The sequence below is a fragment of the Echeneis naucrates genome, chromosome 2 (genome assembly GCF_900963305.1).
Source record: "Echeneis naucrates chromosome 2, fEcheNa1.1, whole genome shotgun sequence".
Lineage (NCBI taxonomy): Eukaryota > Metazoa > Chordata > Actinopteri > Carangiformes > Echeneidae > Echeneis > Echeneis naucrates.
In genome coordinates this window covers 3,956,045-3,974,231 of record NC_042512.1, presented here as the reverse complement: position 1 = coordinate 3,974,231, position 18,187 = coordinate 3,956,045, and the positions used below count along the sequence as shown (strand labels likewise).

The following is an 18,187-nucleotide window of genomic DNA, read 5'->3' as shown; positions in this document are numbered from 1 at the left end:
TCCTTCGAAAATATGTTCACACCAAATAACACACACCTGCCAAATGGGAGGCCTGGGTTCAATTCCCAACCGATGCAAAGGAACCAATTGCCAACATCCAACATATGTAAAAATTGTCCTGTTCACCTCACACACTAAAGGTCTCTGGATAGAAGCTGTTAGGAAACAACTTTATTCTCCTTGTTTATCCACAGAGGAAGTGAAGTCACACACCACATGATGTTTCTCTTTCCTGCTCCTCGTTAATATAGTGGACAGTATCTCTGCCTGTCACACAGAAGACTTCAAACCTTCAAACTACTGATGCAGCGATATGAAATTTTTCCCCGATACTGTTATCAATATCTGTTAAAAATATTTTCCCTGAACAGGAATCGAACCCGGGCCGCGAGAGCGTCGAATCCTAGCCACTAGACCTAGCCACGTCTACCGCTAGGTGCATGTTATTCACATGTTCAAATTCAAATAATACAATAAAAATTCAACTCCCAGCACTTCCTTGTTGCTCAGGTCAATATTTCATGTGGTTGTGGTTGAAAGACGAGGCAGAATATTGGAAATGTAACTTTCGGTCTAAAAAAAAAAAAAAACTGCTTATCTCTCAACGTGGTGCTTGAACCCACGACCCTGAGATTAAGAGTCTCATGCTCTACCGACTGAGCTAGAGGGCTGCTAGAGATGCGAAACATCCTCCGAAAAAATCGCCAAAAATCATTTCAAAATAAAAGCCGGTTTAGATTATTTTATTTGTATCTTTAGCTCAGATGTAGCAAAGCACAACAATGCTGTCAATAAGGATCTTTCCCATTTGGGTTACTTGAAGTGATGGTGGCCACTGATGCAACACTCCGTAGCAGCACCACTCTGATGTACAGGGATGTATTTTGGATCTGAAAATACCCCCAACATATGTGGCTGACAATCATGACTCTTACCAAAGTTTCTTTAGCATATAATAAACTGTCACATTAACTGTCACATGAATATGCTGTGTGTAAATAATGAAAAAAAAGGAAAAAAAAAACAAAAACGCCACAAATGTTCCATCAGTAACCATCAAAGGAGATGCTGATTCTGTGATGTCACAAAGGCTCTAATGACATCAAAGAGATGAAAGACTCCTCCCACTTTTTTGTCACGAACTTTGCAGTCCGGCTCGTTGGTCTAGGGGTATGATTCTCGCTTAGGGTGCGAGAGGTCCCGGGTTCAAATCCCGGACGAGCCCATTTGTTGCCTTTCAGTCAATTAGGGTGCTAACTGTTACACTATGGAGCTGTGTGAGATATCTAGAGAGAATTGGACCTTTTGTTCACAGGGAGACAAAAAATGCCCGAATTAGCTGATTAGTTTTCATTGACTGGAGCCTTAATCCAGCGCCATGGACCGCTCGGCCAAACTACCACTGGATAGGTGTCTAAATTTATGCTGTATGTTCACCACCGACAGTGAAGGCTTCAAATCCAGTTCAGTCCAAATAGTTCCAGTTTTGTTGTTGCTTCTGTCGGCAGAACACAAAGGTATCTGGCAGGACCATGATTGTCTTTTGAGCTTCATTAACAGAGTGCACTCTACTGTGGAGGTCATGACAAAAAAGTGGGAGGAGTCTTTGATCTCTTTGATGTCATTCAAACCTTTGTGACATCACAGAATCAGCATCTCCTTGGATGGTTCCTGGGGCTCACTGCATCATCTGCTGTTGAGAGCTGCAGAACGATGTGCACTTTCACGTCAGTTTGCAGACTCCGCCCACTGTGAGCCCCCCAGCCTGCATCAGAAAGGAGCAGCTTTTCTACTCAGAGTCTCTCCCAGATGACTGAGCTCCTCAGATACCTGTCTAACGTAGCTGGGACGGTTAAAAAGAACCCTTCATTCTGGATCTGATTCATTTGACTTTATCGTTGCAGACACCTGTTGACTTTATCATATCATCATTATCATTTGACGTTATGAACCCCAGACTCTTCAACTTAATGTATTGTATATCCCCTCCTCCTGCTCTCAAAATAATAGTCAAAATTATTTCATAAAGAGTTTGGTCTAGACCTGCTGTATTTGTTAAGGGCTTTGCTGTAACTTCATTATGATGTTTTGAAGTGTGGTTTAAAAAATGGGGGTGGGGGCAAAACACTCGGAGATTTTTGTTTTTAAGTGGCATTCAATGGCTGTTGTTTTGTCATCACGTATATGTTTGTGTTCAGTTAGTAAATTGGTAGGATGACTACGCTGAGGGGATAATTGAGAGATCAGAGTCTTATCTTGTCTAACACTCTTTTGAGTGAGGGAGGGAGAGAGGAAGCACAGGAAGCACTTCCTGTGCTTCATTATATCAAACACATCTGGGCAGTTTCAGCCAGTTTCCTCATCAGAGAGTACCCGCTACTTCCATATGTCAGGATGGCCGAGTGGTCTAAGGCGCCAGACTCAAGGCTAACTCCTTCCTACACTAAAGGGCATTCTGGTCTCTGAATGGAGACGTGGGTTCAAATCCCACTCCTGACAAAGTCTTTTGTAAAATATGTGAACCAAACTCTTCCAAAGATGATGGTGCAAAATCATCTCTACTGTGAATACGGTGGAAGACTGAAGATCTTCCCTCTTCAACTAGTGCAGCTTCAGTATGGCATTGTTATTGTTGTAATGATGTCATCTTCAAATACTACAGACTTTGGATAGTGAACCTCCTACCTGGTACACCCCGCAGGTGCATGATAACTTATTTATGTCACGGGGTCAATCACCATCGTCCTGAATGTGCTGTGTGTAAATAATGAGGTTCATCAAAACAAAGTCAGAACCAGAGCTCAGGCTGTTGGTACACAAACAAAGAAAGGCATACTGCTGCTGAAAATCTCATGTAGTGTGTATAAATAGCAGAGGATGGTTTCGATCCATCGACCTCTGGGTTATGGGCCCAGCACGCTTCCGCTGCGCCACTCTGCTCGTTACGTTCAGGTCGCAGTGTCCTCTGGAGTTTTGTGTAATTTTTAACCACCACATCCACTTTCTCTCTCTTCCACCTGCAGTCTATCTAATAACCACCAGGGGGCGGCTCCACTGGTTGGAAAATGAAGTCAGAGTGTGTTGAAGTCTATGGGGTTTCATACAGACAGAGAGGAGAGAGAGAAGAAATCAAGTTTTGAGAGGTTGCATGTGGCCAGTATGGGGCTTGAACCCACCAACTTGGCGTAAACTGAATATAACTGGCCAGTAACCAGGGTCATGGACAGGCCAACCACTGTCCATGACTTGTTCTTAGAATATGTCAAACAATGTGAGTGTGTATCTACTGTAACAGACCGACTGTAGCTGAATAGATAGAACGGTTTCATCCTCCTCCTGGTCTGTAGACCAGTTGGGCACCATTGGCATGACATCTACAGGATCTCAAGCTAAATTGTAGACACACAGTTAAACTGCAAAGGCCGGGAATCGAACCCGGGTCAACTGCTTGGAAGGCAGCTATGCTCACCACTATACCACCATTGCATGCAAAATGGTGAGCATCCACTCCGAATGGACGCGAAATGGTACCGTTTGTTTGCGCTGTAAAAATTCTTATTTGTGCTGCTACGGTTTTATCGATGTTAGACATTTCAATTTCTGGTGATGGTCATTTAATATGTTTTGATGCGTTTCAACTCCTACAGTTGTGTGCTTCTGAGAGACTCTGTGGCGCAATGGTAGCGCGTCTGACTCCAGATCAGAAGGTTGCGTGTTCAGCTCACGTCAGGGTCAGATTATCTGTTTGGACTTTTGGTAAACGCTCATATACTCTGCGGTGCAGCAGGACATTGGACATTGACATTGATTCCCTGACCGGGAATTGAACCGTAAATTATCCTGTTGTAAAAGGCTTGTTGCTCTAGGGGTATGATTCTCGCTTCGGGTGTGAGAGGGCCTGGGTTCAACTCCCAGACGAGCCCTTGGTATTATGTCACTAATATCAGTTCCTGACCATCATGACTCTTCCCAAAATTTGTCTCCTATGAAAAGCGGTCAATCACCAAATTTCCATCTGCTCAACACAGCAACAACCACTTTGTTTTGTCCAGAAACTGCAAGCAAAAGCTGTAATACAGGAAGTGATGAGCAGGAACTCCACTGAGAGTGAAGCACGTCTGGGGTTTGGATGCAGGTTTTTCTGTTTACAAGACAGACACTTTAAGCAGCTCAGCATCAGTACTGCCAGTTTCTCTGCGGTTTCATCTGGAGAGTTGGACCTGGTAGACCTCCAAGCCTATCTGGGTCTGAAAAGAGACAACAAAACAAGCCTGAGATGCTGCAAATGTGATGCCTATGTTTGTACGGCCCACTCTGACCTGAGTGTCAAATGCCACTCACGTGCATGAATTCACATACACACAAACACACACCGGCACCACCCGACAGCACGGTGTTTGCAGCATTTTGATGTTGGTTCATGAAGTACTTCGAGGACATTTCACTTCTAAATCCCTTCTGATAGCCAGCAGGAGCTTCACTTGGACTTTGCTCACACTCCTTTTTTAAACAATACTTAACATTAACAATGAGGCACTGCTGGGATTTGAACCCAGGATCTCCTGTTTACAAGACAGGCGCTTTGACCAGCTAAGCCACAGCACCACTCTCTTAGCTGTAGGATGTGATGATGGAATTGTAATGTGTATGCTACAGTTGGGTTGGATGATAAAGGGGTGGAGTTTCTTTTTGTATTGTTTTAATGTCAGCTCTGCCTGGATACAACAGTGGTCAGGGCTGTATGATGTATGTTTATACTGGAACACTGACAGCTCTCCTCCATCTCACTCTTTTACTTACTCTGGGTTCCAGCCCTCGTTGGTGCAGCAGGCAGCACGTCAGTCTCATAATCTGAAGGGTTAGGGTTACCGCCAGTAAAGGGACTAATGTTCATTGTATGCTGAAGATACCTCATCCTAAGTATCCCACAAAGTCATGACTCCTGCCAAATCATGAAATTTTCTCCTCCAAACCTTTGGACACAGCTTTGAGCTTTCTCACAGGTGTCATTATTTCAGTGAAGATGTATGTATGGATGTATTCCCCCTGAATCCTGCGATTCACAGCTTCCACCAAATGGAGCCCAATAAGACACAAAACTAATTGTGATGTGAGTCTGAAGAGCTGCTGCCTTTGATACATCACCTGATGATGTCACCTGATGATGTCACAATCCTGCCAGAATGAAACTCTTCCTTTGAAGCTGCTTTGAAGAATTTTCAAAATCACATGTGATTCAGGTGTAAACACAAAGGCTGCCCCACTGTCACCATTCAGAACAGCTGAGAAGCTTATTGATCATTCATTGATTATTAATGATCAGCTCAGAAACAAACAGTGTATCTGAAGCACAGGAAAGAGTTCTGCTCTCCAAAAATCTGATCCCTCAATTACCGCTCCACAGCAGCCTGTGACATGTCTCTCCTGACAATGTGCTTCATTATCAACAATGGAGATGCTGGGGATTGAACCCGGGCCCGCTCTACCACTGAGCTACATCCCCTGCGTGGCATGCTTGCTTTAGCAGTTTTAGCAGCTTTAGCTGTACTGTACCTATGATACTTACATTGAGGTAACTCATCTGTACATGTGAGCCATGAAGGCCAGCCCGTACTTTGGCCTGTGAGCTGTGAAGCATCGGACACAAAAACACACAAAGACAACACATGATGCCCTGAGAGACGATACCTGAGCAGGAGAACTAGTCACTGCATGTACAGCTGCTTCTTATCTGGAGTTTTTTTTCTGTCATCTGTAATAAAGTACAAAAGAGACACAGCTCAGACACAGATTCTGTGATGTCACAAAGGTTCTAATCACATCAGAGAGATCAAAGACTCCTCCCACTTTTTCTCATGACCTCCACCATAGAGTGCTGCCTGCTGCAATAATGCTGCCTTTAATAGAAGTTTAGGAACATTTAATTAAAGAATATATTGATATATATGAATGGAATGGAATGGATGGAAATTTGGTGACCGACAGCTTTTCACAGAAGACAAACTTTGGTAAGAGTCATAACAGCGTGTGACATGTTCCAGCCGACACTGGTCATTGATTGGCTAATGAACACTCCCCACATACTGATCAACACACCCACCAGCAGACACATCAATCAGCAGCCATGATCACTGTGATCATGCCAACGGACCAGTTTCTCTGCAGTCTGTCTCTGAAAACACATCTGTGTCGGTCACTTCTTGATACAAATACACACTAAGGCAATAGCCTACCCACTCGTGATGTTACCAACCTGTGATATTGATGATACCCTACAGTATGCAGATCTACATGATCCTTGCAACAAACATTGTTTGCTGTTCATCATGTCATTTCCTCTGATGACACCTGAACCAAATTCTTGCTGAGACAAAACAGGTCACTAAATAAGTGACAGTCTGTTATACTCCAGTCTGTATTATATTACAGACTACAAACTGCTGTCACCTCAGGACACCATCAGCAGACCCTCAGCTGCATCCTTGTGGTTCCATGGTGTGACGCTTAGCAAGGAAGAAATATTGTCTCTTTTGGAATTGGCATTTGGAATTTTTTTCACCTCTAGTGGCCTCCACCAGAGGATGAAAGAAGGAAAGACATATCTGAGGCCTCTGTTGAGGGATGATGAGTTTTCTTTGATTCATTTAAAGTGTGGATAATGTTCGGTCATAAATCCAGCCATGTGAGTTCCCATAACCAGTTTCATTAAAAAAGGACTGTGATTTTGCACCTTCACATGCAATGGTGGTATAGTGGTGAGCATAGCTGCCTTCCAAGCAGTTGACCAGGGTTCGATTCCTGGCCTTTGCAGTTTAACTTTTGCCAGAGGAAGGTTAGTCTTTTCTCTACATTATTCACAGTCATGGAACTTTGTCTGCATCCATCCAAAGGGAAGCAACATAAAGCCAGAGTGTTCAGGCAACCACAATTACTCAACCACAAAAGCTCAAAAGTTTTCCAAAAAATTTGCTGAAAAATTAGCCCATCAACGTGAGTATGCAAAGATTTCCTGATTAGATCGCACAGAGGCTCAAAATTTGCATGACTTCACATGTGTCTTTCATGAGACATTTTCCAGCTAAAGGTCATGTCTCATAATGTAAAGGAACATTCAGTGTATGTGCTCATCTTTCTGCATTCTCCCCAAGATAAAAATATATATAATCACGCTGTGCATGTGCAAATAAAGATGAGTATATGCATCATAATCATGGACCAGTAAAGTTGGTGACAGATAGAACATCATGTTATGTCATCACATTCTAAATTTTCACGTTTGGCATATTTCATTACCATTACCATTTTGGTGGCAGCACGACGAGGTGGCCGAGTGGTTAAGGCGATGGACTGCTAATCCATTGTGCTCTGCACGCGTGGGTTCGAATCCCATCCTCGTCGGTGTTCAGTGGCTTGTTCGTCTCTCCATGTTGCTGCCTACTGTTCCAGGTGGAATTATCCTAGATTTTTGAAGACGTTTGACCTCTCGTCCAAGAGGCGTCATTAGATAGATTGGTGTTTTACCTGTTGCAGTATCTTAGAAGCATGAAATGCTTCATGAAATTTTCTTCCCAAAATACAGTACAAACTACAAAAATTCTGTCACCCCTCTTTCTCTTGTCATGATAACAGTGTGAGAGATGTGAATTTTTAGCTTCATTGTGGGACTTTGGAGAAGTGGATGGTGAACAGAACATCCAGCATGGCAGGGGGCCAAGCTGTGGTATGATCTTAAGTTTAGCAGCTACCATCACTTTGAGTTTCCAAAGTGGGGACTGAGCTGAAGATACAAATAAAATAATCAAAATGTGCTTTCTTCTTGAAATGCTTCCATGGTGCAACTGCTCTTGTTCTCTCTTTCATATCACAGCAACATCAACAACTAATAACTAAATGCTTATTATGCTTTATGCTAAAGAAAATCCTTTGTTAGTTGTCACAGTGGACTTGACTCATCATATTTTGCTGACTAACTGGTATTGGAGTTGTGTAGAAAAAACAGAAAGATCTGACAACAGCTTTGAAAGCAGATACAGTCGGTCCAGATAAACTTTGAATTAACCTTAAACAGGTTCCAAGGATATTTAGAGAATGTTGAAGAAGGACCAACATGGACAGGCAGGATTCAAACCCCCTACACACTGAATGGTCTGCAGCTCAGCTGCCTCATACACAGCTAATTGCAATGGTGAGAGTGTGGTGCTGATAATGCCAACGTCATGGGTTCGATCCCCATACTGACCACATGCAGCATCTCAGAACGTGATACCTTTCACTATGTCTGTATGAAACCCCATAGACTTCAACACACTTTGACTTGACTTTCCAACCAGTGAAGCCGGTAGACTGCAGGTGGAAGTATCAGCAGTTTTTAAAACATGCACAATAAAAATAAAACAAAATAATTAAAAGCAATTTCAAGAAAAGTCAGACCAAACCTGAGCGCTCCATCTGGACTCAGGTTCTGATTGGACCTCAGCTGATGTTAATCAGTGTAATCAGAGCAGAGAGCAGCTCCGGTATGAAACCAGAATCATTGATCCCCCACGCAACACAGATGCATACGTCACACTCTCTCATGTTTGCTTCAAATGGTGAGCTCAGCACCACAAAAGTAGTACAAAGAAGTACCAAGATGTACAGAGGATCTGAAAATATTGCAAAGTAAGTGGCTGACCATCATCTAACCCTCCTACCAAAGTTTGTCTCCTGTGAAAAGCAGTCAATCACCAATATCCCTTCTCCTCAGCACAGCATGAGCCACAAAAGCGCCATTGCTCTTGCTTCAGTTGCCGAGATACTGCAACTAACAACCAGACAGCAAACCTCACACAGCTCCATAGTGTAACAGTTAGCACCCTTATTGACTGAAAGGCAACAGATGGGCTCGTCCGGGATTTGAACCCGGGACCTCTCGCACCCTAAGCGAGAATCATACCCCTAGACCAACGAGCCATGTGGGCTGGGGAGGTTATGACAAAAAAGTGGGAGGAGTCTTTCATCCCTTTGATGTCATTAGCACCTTTGTGACATCACAGAATCAGCATATCCTTTGAAAGAAACTTTGGTAAGAGTCATGATGGTCAGCCACGTACGTTGGGGGAATTTTCAGATCCAAAATACATCCCTGTACATCAGAGTGGTGCTGCTATGGAGTGTTGCATCAGTGGCCACCATCACTTCAAGTAACCCAAATGGGAAAGATCCTTATTGACAGCATTGTTGCGCTTTGCTACATCTGAACTAAAGATACAAATAAAATAATCTAAATTGGCTTTTATTTTGAAATGTTTGTATGGTGCAACTGCTCTTGTTCTTTCTGCAGCTCAAAGCATCAAGGAGTTGAAACGCAGCATAATGATAAAAATGAACAGTCTGTATTTTTTGGGAATTTTTAGGATCATTTTTTGCAGCTTTAGCAGCCCGGCTAGCTCAGTCGGTAGAGCATGAGACTCTTAATCTCAGGGTCGTGGGTTCGAGCCCCACGTTGAGCGATAAGTAGTTTCTTTTTTTTAGACCCAAACTTACCCAGCAGAACACTGCCTGGTTATGAGCAGGTTAAAAAGTACTGAGACTTCCACCTGCAGTCTATCCAATGACCACCAGGGGGCTCCACTGGTTGACAAAAACAGTCAGGACGGCCGGGCGGTCCAAGGCACTGTGTTCAGGTCGCAGTCTCCTCTGGAGGCGTGGGTTTGAAAGGGTCATCTCTGCAGTTGTTCTCTGAAACCGTCTGTATCTGTATCGTAGAAGAAGTAAAAACAAATGGGAAAATAACACTCAGTAACATTTATGTTTGTATGTATGTTGTTGTTGCAACATGGAAAGACTAACGCAATTCGCGATTCGAACCCACGCGTGCAGAGCACAACGGATTAGCAGTCCATCGCCTTAATCACTCGGCCTCCTCGTCATGAGGTGGCCGAGTGGTTAAGGCGATGGACTGCTAATCCGTTGTGCTCTGCACGCGTGGATTCGAATCCCATCCTTGTCGGTACATATTTGCCCATCAAAGTGAGTCCACAACACACAAAGACTGCCTGATTACATCGCACACGTGTAGCGTGGACAAAGCAGAACCGCTGCTCAGTCTAACATCCAGACAACAAATTGACAACAAACATGACGAGGTGGCCGACGACTCTCTCCTTCATTGCTGATAGATACATTAATGTGAGCAGTTAACTATCCGTCTATTCACACACAGTCCAGGTCGCTGCATGCTGAGGTGGCAGAGTGTTTAAGGTGATGGACTGCTAATCTACTGTATCCTGTGTGTGGGTTCACATCTCATTGTCTTCTGTGTTCAGCTGTCCATGTTGCAGCCTGCTATTCTAAGTAGAGTAATCCTAAACGTCTGACTTCAGGTCCATATATCAATCAAACCTGTTGAAGTTTAATTCAAAGGTTATCTGGATGTGTTGTATCTGCTTTCAAAGTTGTTGTCAGGTCATTAAGATTAATTTTCTATGCATGACTTTAGCTCTTTGGAGATACGGCAACAAGAGAAGGCCAAAATAAGGAGCTTACAATTCCAATACCAGTTAGTCAGCAAAATATGATGAGCCAAGTCCACTGTGACAAATAACAAATTTTCTTTAGCATAAAATAAACTGTCACATTAATGTGCTGTGTGTAAATAATGAGATCCTGGGTTCAAATCCCAGCAGTGCCTTGCTCCTAATGTTAGATGTTGTAGATAGAAAGGACTCATACATGGAGAGCACAAAATATAAAATACATTTGTCCCCAAGAGACACCTTACAGCAGTTGTGCTGCGCCACTCTGCTGTAAACCACCCCAGATGGGACTCGAACCCATCATCCCTGGCTTAGGAGGCCAGTGCCTTATCCATTAGGCCACTGGGGCACAAAAAAAAAAAAAAAGGAAGGAGCCTTTGATCTCTGTGATCAAAGGATCAATGTGTCTCATTGATAAAGTTTAAGGTTGTTGAGTTAAATTCATAACAGTTTCATTAAAAGGACACAGCACTCTCTCTGACCAGTCACTTAACTGCACAGTCTTCATGTCTCCCAGCAGCTCCTTGTTGCTAAAGTCAGATGTTGTAGAAAAAAAGTACTTCTGGGTTTTCATCAGCTGTAGGTTACAATGATCAATATTATAGATATGACAGACAGAGTTCTCTATGTTTTCCTGTTAATCAGCGCTGCTGAAAATCTCATGTAGTGTGTATAAATAGCAGAGGTTTCGATCCATCGACCTCTGGGTTATGGGCCCAGCACGCTTCCACTGCGCCTCTCTGCTCGTTACGGTCAGTTTGCAGTGTCCTCTGGAGTTTTGTGTAATTTCTAACCACCACAGCCACTTTCTCTCTCTTCCACCTGCAGTCTATCTAATAACCACCAGGGGGCGGCTCCACTGGTTGGAAAATGAAGTCAGAGTGTGTTGAAGTCTATGGGGTTTCATACAGACAGAGAGGAGAGAGAGAAGAAATCAAGTTTTGAGAGGTTGTATGTGGCCAGTATGGGGCTTCAACCCACAAACTTAACCGAATATAACTGGCCAGTTACCAGGGTCATGGACAGGCCAACCACTGTCCATGACTTGTTCTTAGAATATGTTAAACAATGTGTGTGAGTGTTGTTGTGGGTGTGTATCTACTGTCACAGACCGACTGTAGCTGAATAGATAGAACAGTTTCATCCTCCTCCTGGTCTGTAGATCAGTTGGGCACCATTGGCATGAGATCTACAGGATCTCAAGTTAAATTGTAGACACACAGTTAGGCTGCAATGGCCGGGAATCGAACCCGGGTCAACTGCTTGGAAGGCAGCTATGCTCACCACTATACCACCATTGCATGCAAAATGGTGAGCATCCACTCCGAATGGACGTGAAATGGTACCGTTTGTTTGCGCTGTAAAAATTCTTATTTGTGCTGCTACGGTTTTATCGATGTTAGACATTTTAAATTCTGGTGATGAAGTCACACAGCCCCCCATGTTCTCCGAATGGACCCAAAGTGCAGTTGTCACCAAATTTATCAAACAGTAATGTCAGATGTCAGATGTCAGTAATGTAAGATGTTCAATCTTAAATAATTACATAGCCTATCGTAGCTCAAAGCTTTTGATCCAGTGAGACATTTATAAGCAGTTAGTTCTATTAGGCCACTGGGACAGATATTTAATATCTCCAAGAAGCGAGAATAGGTTAGGAAGGATACTAAATGTTGTAGTGTATGATCAATGCTCAGAAAACGTTTGACTACATTTTAAATGCCATAAATGTCCTGCTGTCAATGGCTCGTTGGTCTAGGGGTATGATTCTCGCTTCGGGTGCGAGAGGTCTGACTGGAACTTTTCCTGTTGCAGCCTGCTATTCCTGCTAGAATTATCCTAAATATCTGCCTTTAAGGACATCGTGAACTAGCAGACAATTGGTCACCTGCCAAGATAAAAATATATATAATCATGCTGTGCACGTGCAAATGAAGATCATTATATGCATCATAATCATGGACCAGCAAAGATGGTGACAGATAGAACATCATGTTATGTCAGCACCACAAAAGTAGTACAAAGAAGTACCAAGATGTACAGAGGATCTGTACATCTTGGTACTTGTCTAACATCGATAAAACCGTAGCATCACAAATCTTGCAGCTTTAGCAGCCCGGCTAGCTCAGTCGGTAGAGCATGAGACTCTTAATCTCAGGGTCGTGGGTTCGAGCCCCACGTTGGGCGATAAGTAGTTTCTTTTTTTTAGACCCAAACTTACCCAGCAGAACACTGCCTGGTTATGAGCAGGTTAAAAAGTAGAGACTTCCACCTGCAGTCTATCCAATGACCAGCAGGCTCCACTGGTTGACAAAAACAGCCAGGATGGCCGAGCGGTCCAAGTCACTGTGTTCAGGTCGCAGTCTCCTCTGGAGGCGTGGGTTTGAAAACATGTAGTGGACTTAGTTGTGTCTATCCTCAGCTGGGACTTCAACAGAATCTCAACACTCAAGTGAGTTGATGAGTTAAAACAAGCAAGCTTAATACTGAAGTATGTTTTCAAGACTGAAGATCTTCCCTCTTCAGCTAGTGCAGCTTCAGTATGGCATTGTTACTATTGTCAGTGATGTTAAGATGTCAGTGATTAAGCCAAACTGTCTTATACGGTGAATGTGTGCTCTATGTTTTTTTTTTCTTTTGCAAGAAAATGTAAAATAAAATAAAACTTAAAAGTGAGCTGAAAGAAAAGGAGCAGTTCTGTGTTAAGTGTGAATGATGACTTTTTGTGTGTGTGGGGATGTTTTGTTTTGAATTTATGATCTTTGTTGTCCATAAAGAAAGGCATTAACAAAGCCCCACCTGTCATGTCTCTGTTCCCCACCAGTGGGGTGGAGCCCACACTTTAAGAACGGCGGCCCTATAAGCATCCAACAGCATCACTGAGTCACTGAGCACAGTGACAACTGTACACATTACTGGAGAAAGTGATAAATGACATTCTCCCTGTTTTCCTGTTAATCAGTGCTGCTTAAAATCTCCTGACATCTTCCAGCTAGATGATGAGACATCCAGTGTGTTAGGATAGCAGAGGATGGTTTTGATCCATTGACCTCTGGGTTATGGGCCCAGCACGCTTCCGTGAACTGGATTTATTTCCTTTCCTGGATTTACTTCATCATTTCAGTCACTCTGTGGATTCAGCTTACAAATGCAAAATACAACCAACATTTAAACAATGACGTGTTGAAACAAAACTTTACTGATTCCACTTTGCAAAAAGAAGAACACAGTGAGGCATTGACTGAACAGGACTTTACCTTTTCCAGATCCCTTCCTTCATCCTGATGAATGTTGAAGCAAAGAGATATTTGTTTAAACTGCAAAGTACTTTATGAACCAACATCAAAATGCTGGAAACACCGTGCTGTCGGGGGGCGCCAGTGTGTGTGTGTTTGTGTGTATGTGAATTCATGCACGTGAGTGGCATTTGACACTCAGGTCAGAGTGGGCTGTACAAACATAGACGTCACATTTGCAGCATCTCAGGCTTGTTTTGTTGTCTCTTTTCAGACCCAGGTAGGCTTGGAGGTCTACCAGGTCCAATTCTCTCCAGATGTCCCCAAACACACACTCTCCCTCCAGGTTTGTCTCCAGTATAATTCCCTCAGTGGACTCTGGGAAAAAGAGTTGGAAGCTGTGCTCCCTCACAACAAGAAGATATAAATTTTTTGGCTTGAAGACACAACTTTCTGATCTGGAGTCAGACACGCTACCATTGCACCACAGAGTCTTCCTGTGTGCTGAGTTGTTGTAGTTATTGGCGTCTCCGGCGTCGGCTAGTTAGTTTGGGTCAGACCCCCTCTCCCTTCGGGAAAAAAAAAAAACGTACCTCTCTGCTCCAACATTTCTCTTCCGTGATTGGTCAAGTGTTGGAAGAATCCATGACATTGATTGGCTGACAAATTTTGGACTTTGTGTACGTGATTGTGGCCTCCAACATTTCTCAAACACGATCCTTCTGCAGCTGGCACTCAGGTCGCACTCTCCCCTGGAGGTGTCAAATCCCACTTCTGACAGAATCCACTTTTCTTTCACCTCTACTGCTGTAAGGTGTGTTTGGGGACAAAGGTATTGGCGACATAACACTAAGGGCTCGTCCGCGATTTGAACCCGGGACCTCTCGCACCCAAAGCAAGAATCATACCCCCAGGACCAACGAGCCATTAGCTGCAAAGACTTAAAGGTGCTAAAGGGCATTCTGGTCTGGACTCCTGACAGTGTTTTGTAAAGTTTGTTAACCAAACTCTTCCAAAGTGGATGAAAAATCTGTATAAAATGTGAATTTGACTTTTTCACAATAAAGGAGTTAGGACTGAAAACTCTAAAGCCTGTGGCTCCCTGTGGTAGGAATGGACAGCAGTTGTTGGACTAAAGATGACTCAGCTGTTACTGAATCATCTGTAGCTCAGTCAGTGGAGCATCAGAAAGGAGCAGCTGCTTCACTCTCAGTGGAGTTCCTCCTCATCACCTCAACAAAGCAGAAGGGTCATCTCTGCAGTTGTTCTCTGAAACCGTCTGTATCTGTATCGTAGAAGAAGTAAAAACAAATGGGAAAATAACACTCAGTAACATTTATGTTTGTATGTGTTGTCCCCCTTCAGCAGGAAGTTTCTGTGGTCTTGGTAACAGTTTGAAGAACAAAATGATCAGACAACGAACCTCTTATATTCATGAGGATGAATAGACACAGTTTAGTCCGTTCATCTGTAACACACAGCTGCCCAAACACGAAGGGACTCGAACACTCAGTCTTCTGATCCGAAGTCAGACGCCTTGTCCATTAGGCCACGTGGTCACTGGGCCATGGTGATGTCCCGTTGTCAGTCAGTCAGCTCTGCCTGGATACAACAGTGGTCAGGGCTGTATGATGTATGTTTATACTGAAACTCTGACAGCTCTCCTCCATCTCCCTCTTTTACTTTCTCTGGGTTCCAGGCCTCGTTGGTGCAGTAGTGATGCTGTTGGATGCTTATAGGGCCGCCGTTCTTAAAGTGTGGGCTCCACCCCACTGGTGGGGAATAGAGACATGACAGGTGGGGCTTTGTTAATGCCTTTCTTTATGGACAACAAAGATCATAAATTCAAAACAAAACACCCCCACACACACAAAAAGTCATCAGTAACACTTAACACAGAACTGCTCCTTTTCGTTCAGCTCACTTTTAAGTTTTATTTTATTTTACATTTTCTTGCAAAAGAAAAATAACACAGAAGCACACATTCACCATATAAGAAGTGGAGACGGCTTGGCTCCATCAATGACATCCCTCAACACCCTCGACATCCCCTCGGGGATCTAGTTTCCTGGTGCTGTAGCTTAGCTGGTCAAAGTGCTGGTCTAGTAAACAGGTTCAAATCCCAGCAGTGCCTTGTTGTAAATGTTGGAGAAACAACATGGCTGATGTAAGTTTCCCCGTCTTGATTAGAAATTTCCGGAAGTATTTGTGAAGGTGCTGCTGGCTAACAGGAGTATTATATTTTAGAAGTAAAGTATTCCCTTTTTCAGCTATTTCACTGTTATGTTTAAAATGCAAAGTACCTTTTTAACCAACATCAAAATACTGGAAACACCGTGCTGTGGCTCGCCCCGTCCGGGTGTGTGTGGTCGGGGGGAGCCGGCCTCGCCGCTGTGAGGCAGGACCCTAGCTGGTGGCTCTGTGCCACTGTGCTCTGTTTGTGTTGTCCGGTTTGTGCCCAATGGCCCTGGGGTCCTTTTGTTGGCCCCTCTGTTCCAGGCCTCGTTGGCACAGTAGGCAGCGCGTCAGTCTCATAATCTGAAGGTCGTGAGTTCGAGCCTCACACGGGGCACTTCTTTAGTTAATAATGAGAGTTTAGTGGTTGGGTCTAGAAGCTCAGTTCTTTTAACACTCTCTGGTTAACATGTTTCAATGATATCTTTGGACCGTCTATGGACCATTTCACTGCTCCGCGTGGACAAATATGTGAAGTTTTATAGCTGACCAAGAAGAGACATTTTCTTTGCTCTGCAACGTAACTTTCTGAAAATAACATGTCGGTGGTTGTTTTCAGTTTAATATCTGATACGTCCCCTACCCGGGGACCATATATTAAATAGATTTTTGGAACAGGGAGATGGAATAGGGGCTTGCTCCGTCCACTCCACGCATCGACCTGGTATTGCAGTATCTCCAGGAACGGTCCACTCAAATGGATAAAGCGCGTGCGCGCAAAGATGCACAGAAAGTTTGTTGGTGTTTGGTGGGAGTTTGTTGCTGTTAGACATTCATTTGGTTCCTGTTTTCTGGTCAAGTGATATTTTTATGAGCTCTCTTTGGTACCAGAGCATCCCTGTGACCTTACTGTGACCTGTGGATCTCATTTCTGCCAGACAGAGTCTGTTATGAAAGATAAAATCTGAAAACATTCACGGAATACATAGAAAACAGTATCACAGAGTGACAAATATTTTTAGAACTTTATAGCAAAGTATGTCACAATAAGTAGAAAATATGTTGAAAGACTGACGGCATAGGTCTCACTTTGAGCGATGATTTAGAAAATAATGCTCAAATTTAATTCATTTTCGAAAAACTATAATGGATCACAGTTTAGTTCTGATAAATGACTTTGATAAAGTGAGTAACTTACAGGTTTAATCCATTTTCAGTTTATACTATTTTCATGTCACGCCATGTGATGATTTTAGGCATAATCCAACAAATTGTCACATAATTGCAGATACCAATGAAAAATCTAAACACAACATCTTTCTATACAGATGAGAGTTAGTAGAGCAAAAATCAACCTTTTTTGTTCCTCTCTTATTTAAATTTTTTACAAAACCTTTTTTTGGTATATATGTCACTGACTTTGGGTCAGTGACATATATGTCCTATAGGTGTCCTCACAAATGAGTGAGGACACATATAGGACAACAGCAAAGAAAAGTAAAAAAAAAAAAAAATATGTTAGTTTACTTTTGGTCAACCAGCAAAGATCCTGCAGTCAGCCGCTTCGGTCTTTCTCTTTATAGTCGTCACAACCAAACAGTTTCTCTTCTGTATGGATCCCGATGTGTACTTTAAGGCTTTTCTTTGGTTTAAATCTTTTCCCATAAACATCACAGCTGAAGGGTTTCTCTTCTGTATGGATCGTCATGTGTCTGTTAAGGGTTGCCTTTAGTTTAAATCTTTTCCCACATACATCACAGCTGAAGGGTCTCTCATCTGTGTGGACTGCCAAATGTGCTTTAAGCATTCCCTTTAGTTGAAAGCTTTTCCCACAAACATCACAGCTGAATGGTTTCTCTTCTGTATGGATCATCATGTGTCTTTTTAGTTGTACCTTCAGTTTAAATTTTTTCCCACAAACATCACAGCTGAAGGGTCTCACTTCTGTGTGGACTGCCATGTGTTTTTTAAGGCTTCCCTTTACTTTAAATCTTTTCCCACAAATGTCACAACTGAATGGTGTCTCTTCTGTGTGGGTCTTCATGTGAGTCTTCAAATCCTTTTTTTTAAACGTTTTCCCACAAACATGACAGCTGAAGGGTTTCTCCTCTGTGTGGACTACCATGTGTAATTTAAGATAATCTTGTCGCTTAAATCTTTTGCCACAAAATGAGCAGCCAAACGGTCTCTCTTCTGAGTGAACTTGCATGTGCTGTTTCTTCATGTGAGTCTTCAGACACAACTTTTTTTTAAACGTTT

General features: G+C 43.1%; 13 non-coding genes and 1 pseudogene across 13 annotated transcripts; 8 read left to right on the top strand and 6 right to left on the bottom strand.

The window, feature by feature from the left end:
• Window positions 1-1,153: 1,153 nt before the first annotated feature.
• trnap-agg (transfer RNA proline (anticodon AGG)) lies at window positions 1,154-1,225 on the top strand. The gene has a single exon. It is a non-coding gene; the product is annotated as a tRNA-Pro (tRNA).
• A 1,163-nt stretch (window positions 1,226-2,388) lies between these two features.
• On the top strand, window positions 2,389-2,499 carry trnal-caa (transfer RNA leucine (anticodon CAA)). The gene is made up of 2 exons: window positions 2,389-2,426; window positions 2,454-2,499. It is a non-coding gene; the product is annotated as a tRNA-Leu (tRNA).
• A 369-nt stretch (window positions 2,500-2,868) lies between these two features.
• Window positions 2,869-2,940, bottom strand: trnam-cau (transfer RNA methionine (anticodon CAU)). Its single transcript has one exon. It is a non-coding gene; the product is annotated as a tRNA-Met (tRNA).
• Window positions 2,941-3,414: 474 nt separating this feature from the next.
• trnag-ucc (transfer RNA glycine (anticodon UCC)) lies at window positions 3,415-3,486 on the bottom strand. The gene has a single exon. It is a non-coding gene; the product is annotated as a tRNA-Gly (tRNA).
• Window positions 3,487-3,663: 177 nt separating this feature from the next.
• trnaw-cca (transfer RNA tryptophan (anticodon CCA)) lies at window positions 3,664-3,735 on the top strand. Its single transcript has one exon. It is a non-coding gene; the product is annotated as a tRNA-Trp (tRNA).
• Window positions 3,736-4,531: 796 nt separating this feature from the next.
• On the bottom strand, window positions 4,532-4,605 carry trnat-ugu (transfer RNA threonine (anticodon UGU)). Its single transcript has one exon. It is a non-coding gene; the product is annotated as a tRNA-Thr (tRNA).
• A 2,711-nt stretch (window positions 4,606-7,316) lies between these two features.
• trnas-gcu (transfer RNA serine (anticodon GCU)) lies at window positions 7,317-7,398 on the top strand. The gene has a single exon. It is a non-coding gene; the product is annotated as a tRNA-Ser (tRNA).
• Window positions 7,399-8,880: 1,482 nt separating this feature from the next.
• Window positions 8,881-8,952, bottom strand: trnap-agg (transfer RNA proline (anticodon AGG)). The gene has a single exon. It is a non-coding gene; the product is annotated as a tRNA-Pro (tRNA).
• Window positions 8,953-9,418: 466 nt separating this feature from the next.
• trnak-cuu (transfer RNA lysine (anticodon CUU)) lies at window positions 9,419-9,491 on the top strand. Its single transcript has one exon. It is a non-coding gene; the product is annotated as a tRNA-Lys (tRNA).
• A 1,302-nt stretch (window positions 9,492-10,793) lies between these two features.
• trnar-ccu (transfer RNA arginine (anticodon CCU)) lies at window positions 10,794-10,866 on the bottom strand. The gene has a single exon. It is a non-coding gene; the product is annotated as a tRNA-Arg (tRNA).
• Window positions 10,867-11,746: 880 nt separating this feature from the next.
• Window positions 11,747-11,818, bottom strand: trnag-ucc (transfer RNA glycine (anticodon UCC)). Its single transcript has one exon. It is a non-coding gene; the product is annotated as a tRNA-Gly (tRNA).
• An 813-nt stretch (window positions 11,819-12,631) lies between these two features.
• Window positions 12,632-12,704, top strand: trnak-cuu (transfer RNA lysine (anticodon CUU)). Its single transcript has one exon. It is a non-coding gene; the product is annotated as a tRNA-Lys (tRNA).
• Window positions 12,705-16,252: 3,548 nt separating this feature from the next.
• On the top strand, window positions 16,253-16,325 carry trnam-cau (transfer RNA methionine (anticodon CAU)). Its single transcript has one exon. It is a non-coding gene; the product is annotated as a tRNA-Met (tRNA).
• A 183-nt stretch (window positions 16,326-16,508) lies between these two features.
• LOC115058226 (uncharacterized) lies at window positions 16,509-16,686 on the top strand (annotated as a pseudogene).
• The last annotated feature ends 1,501 nt before the right edge of the window (window positions 16,687-18,187 follow it).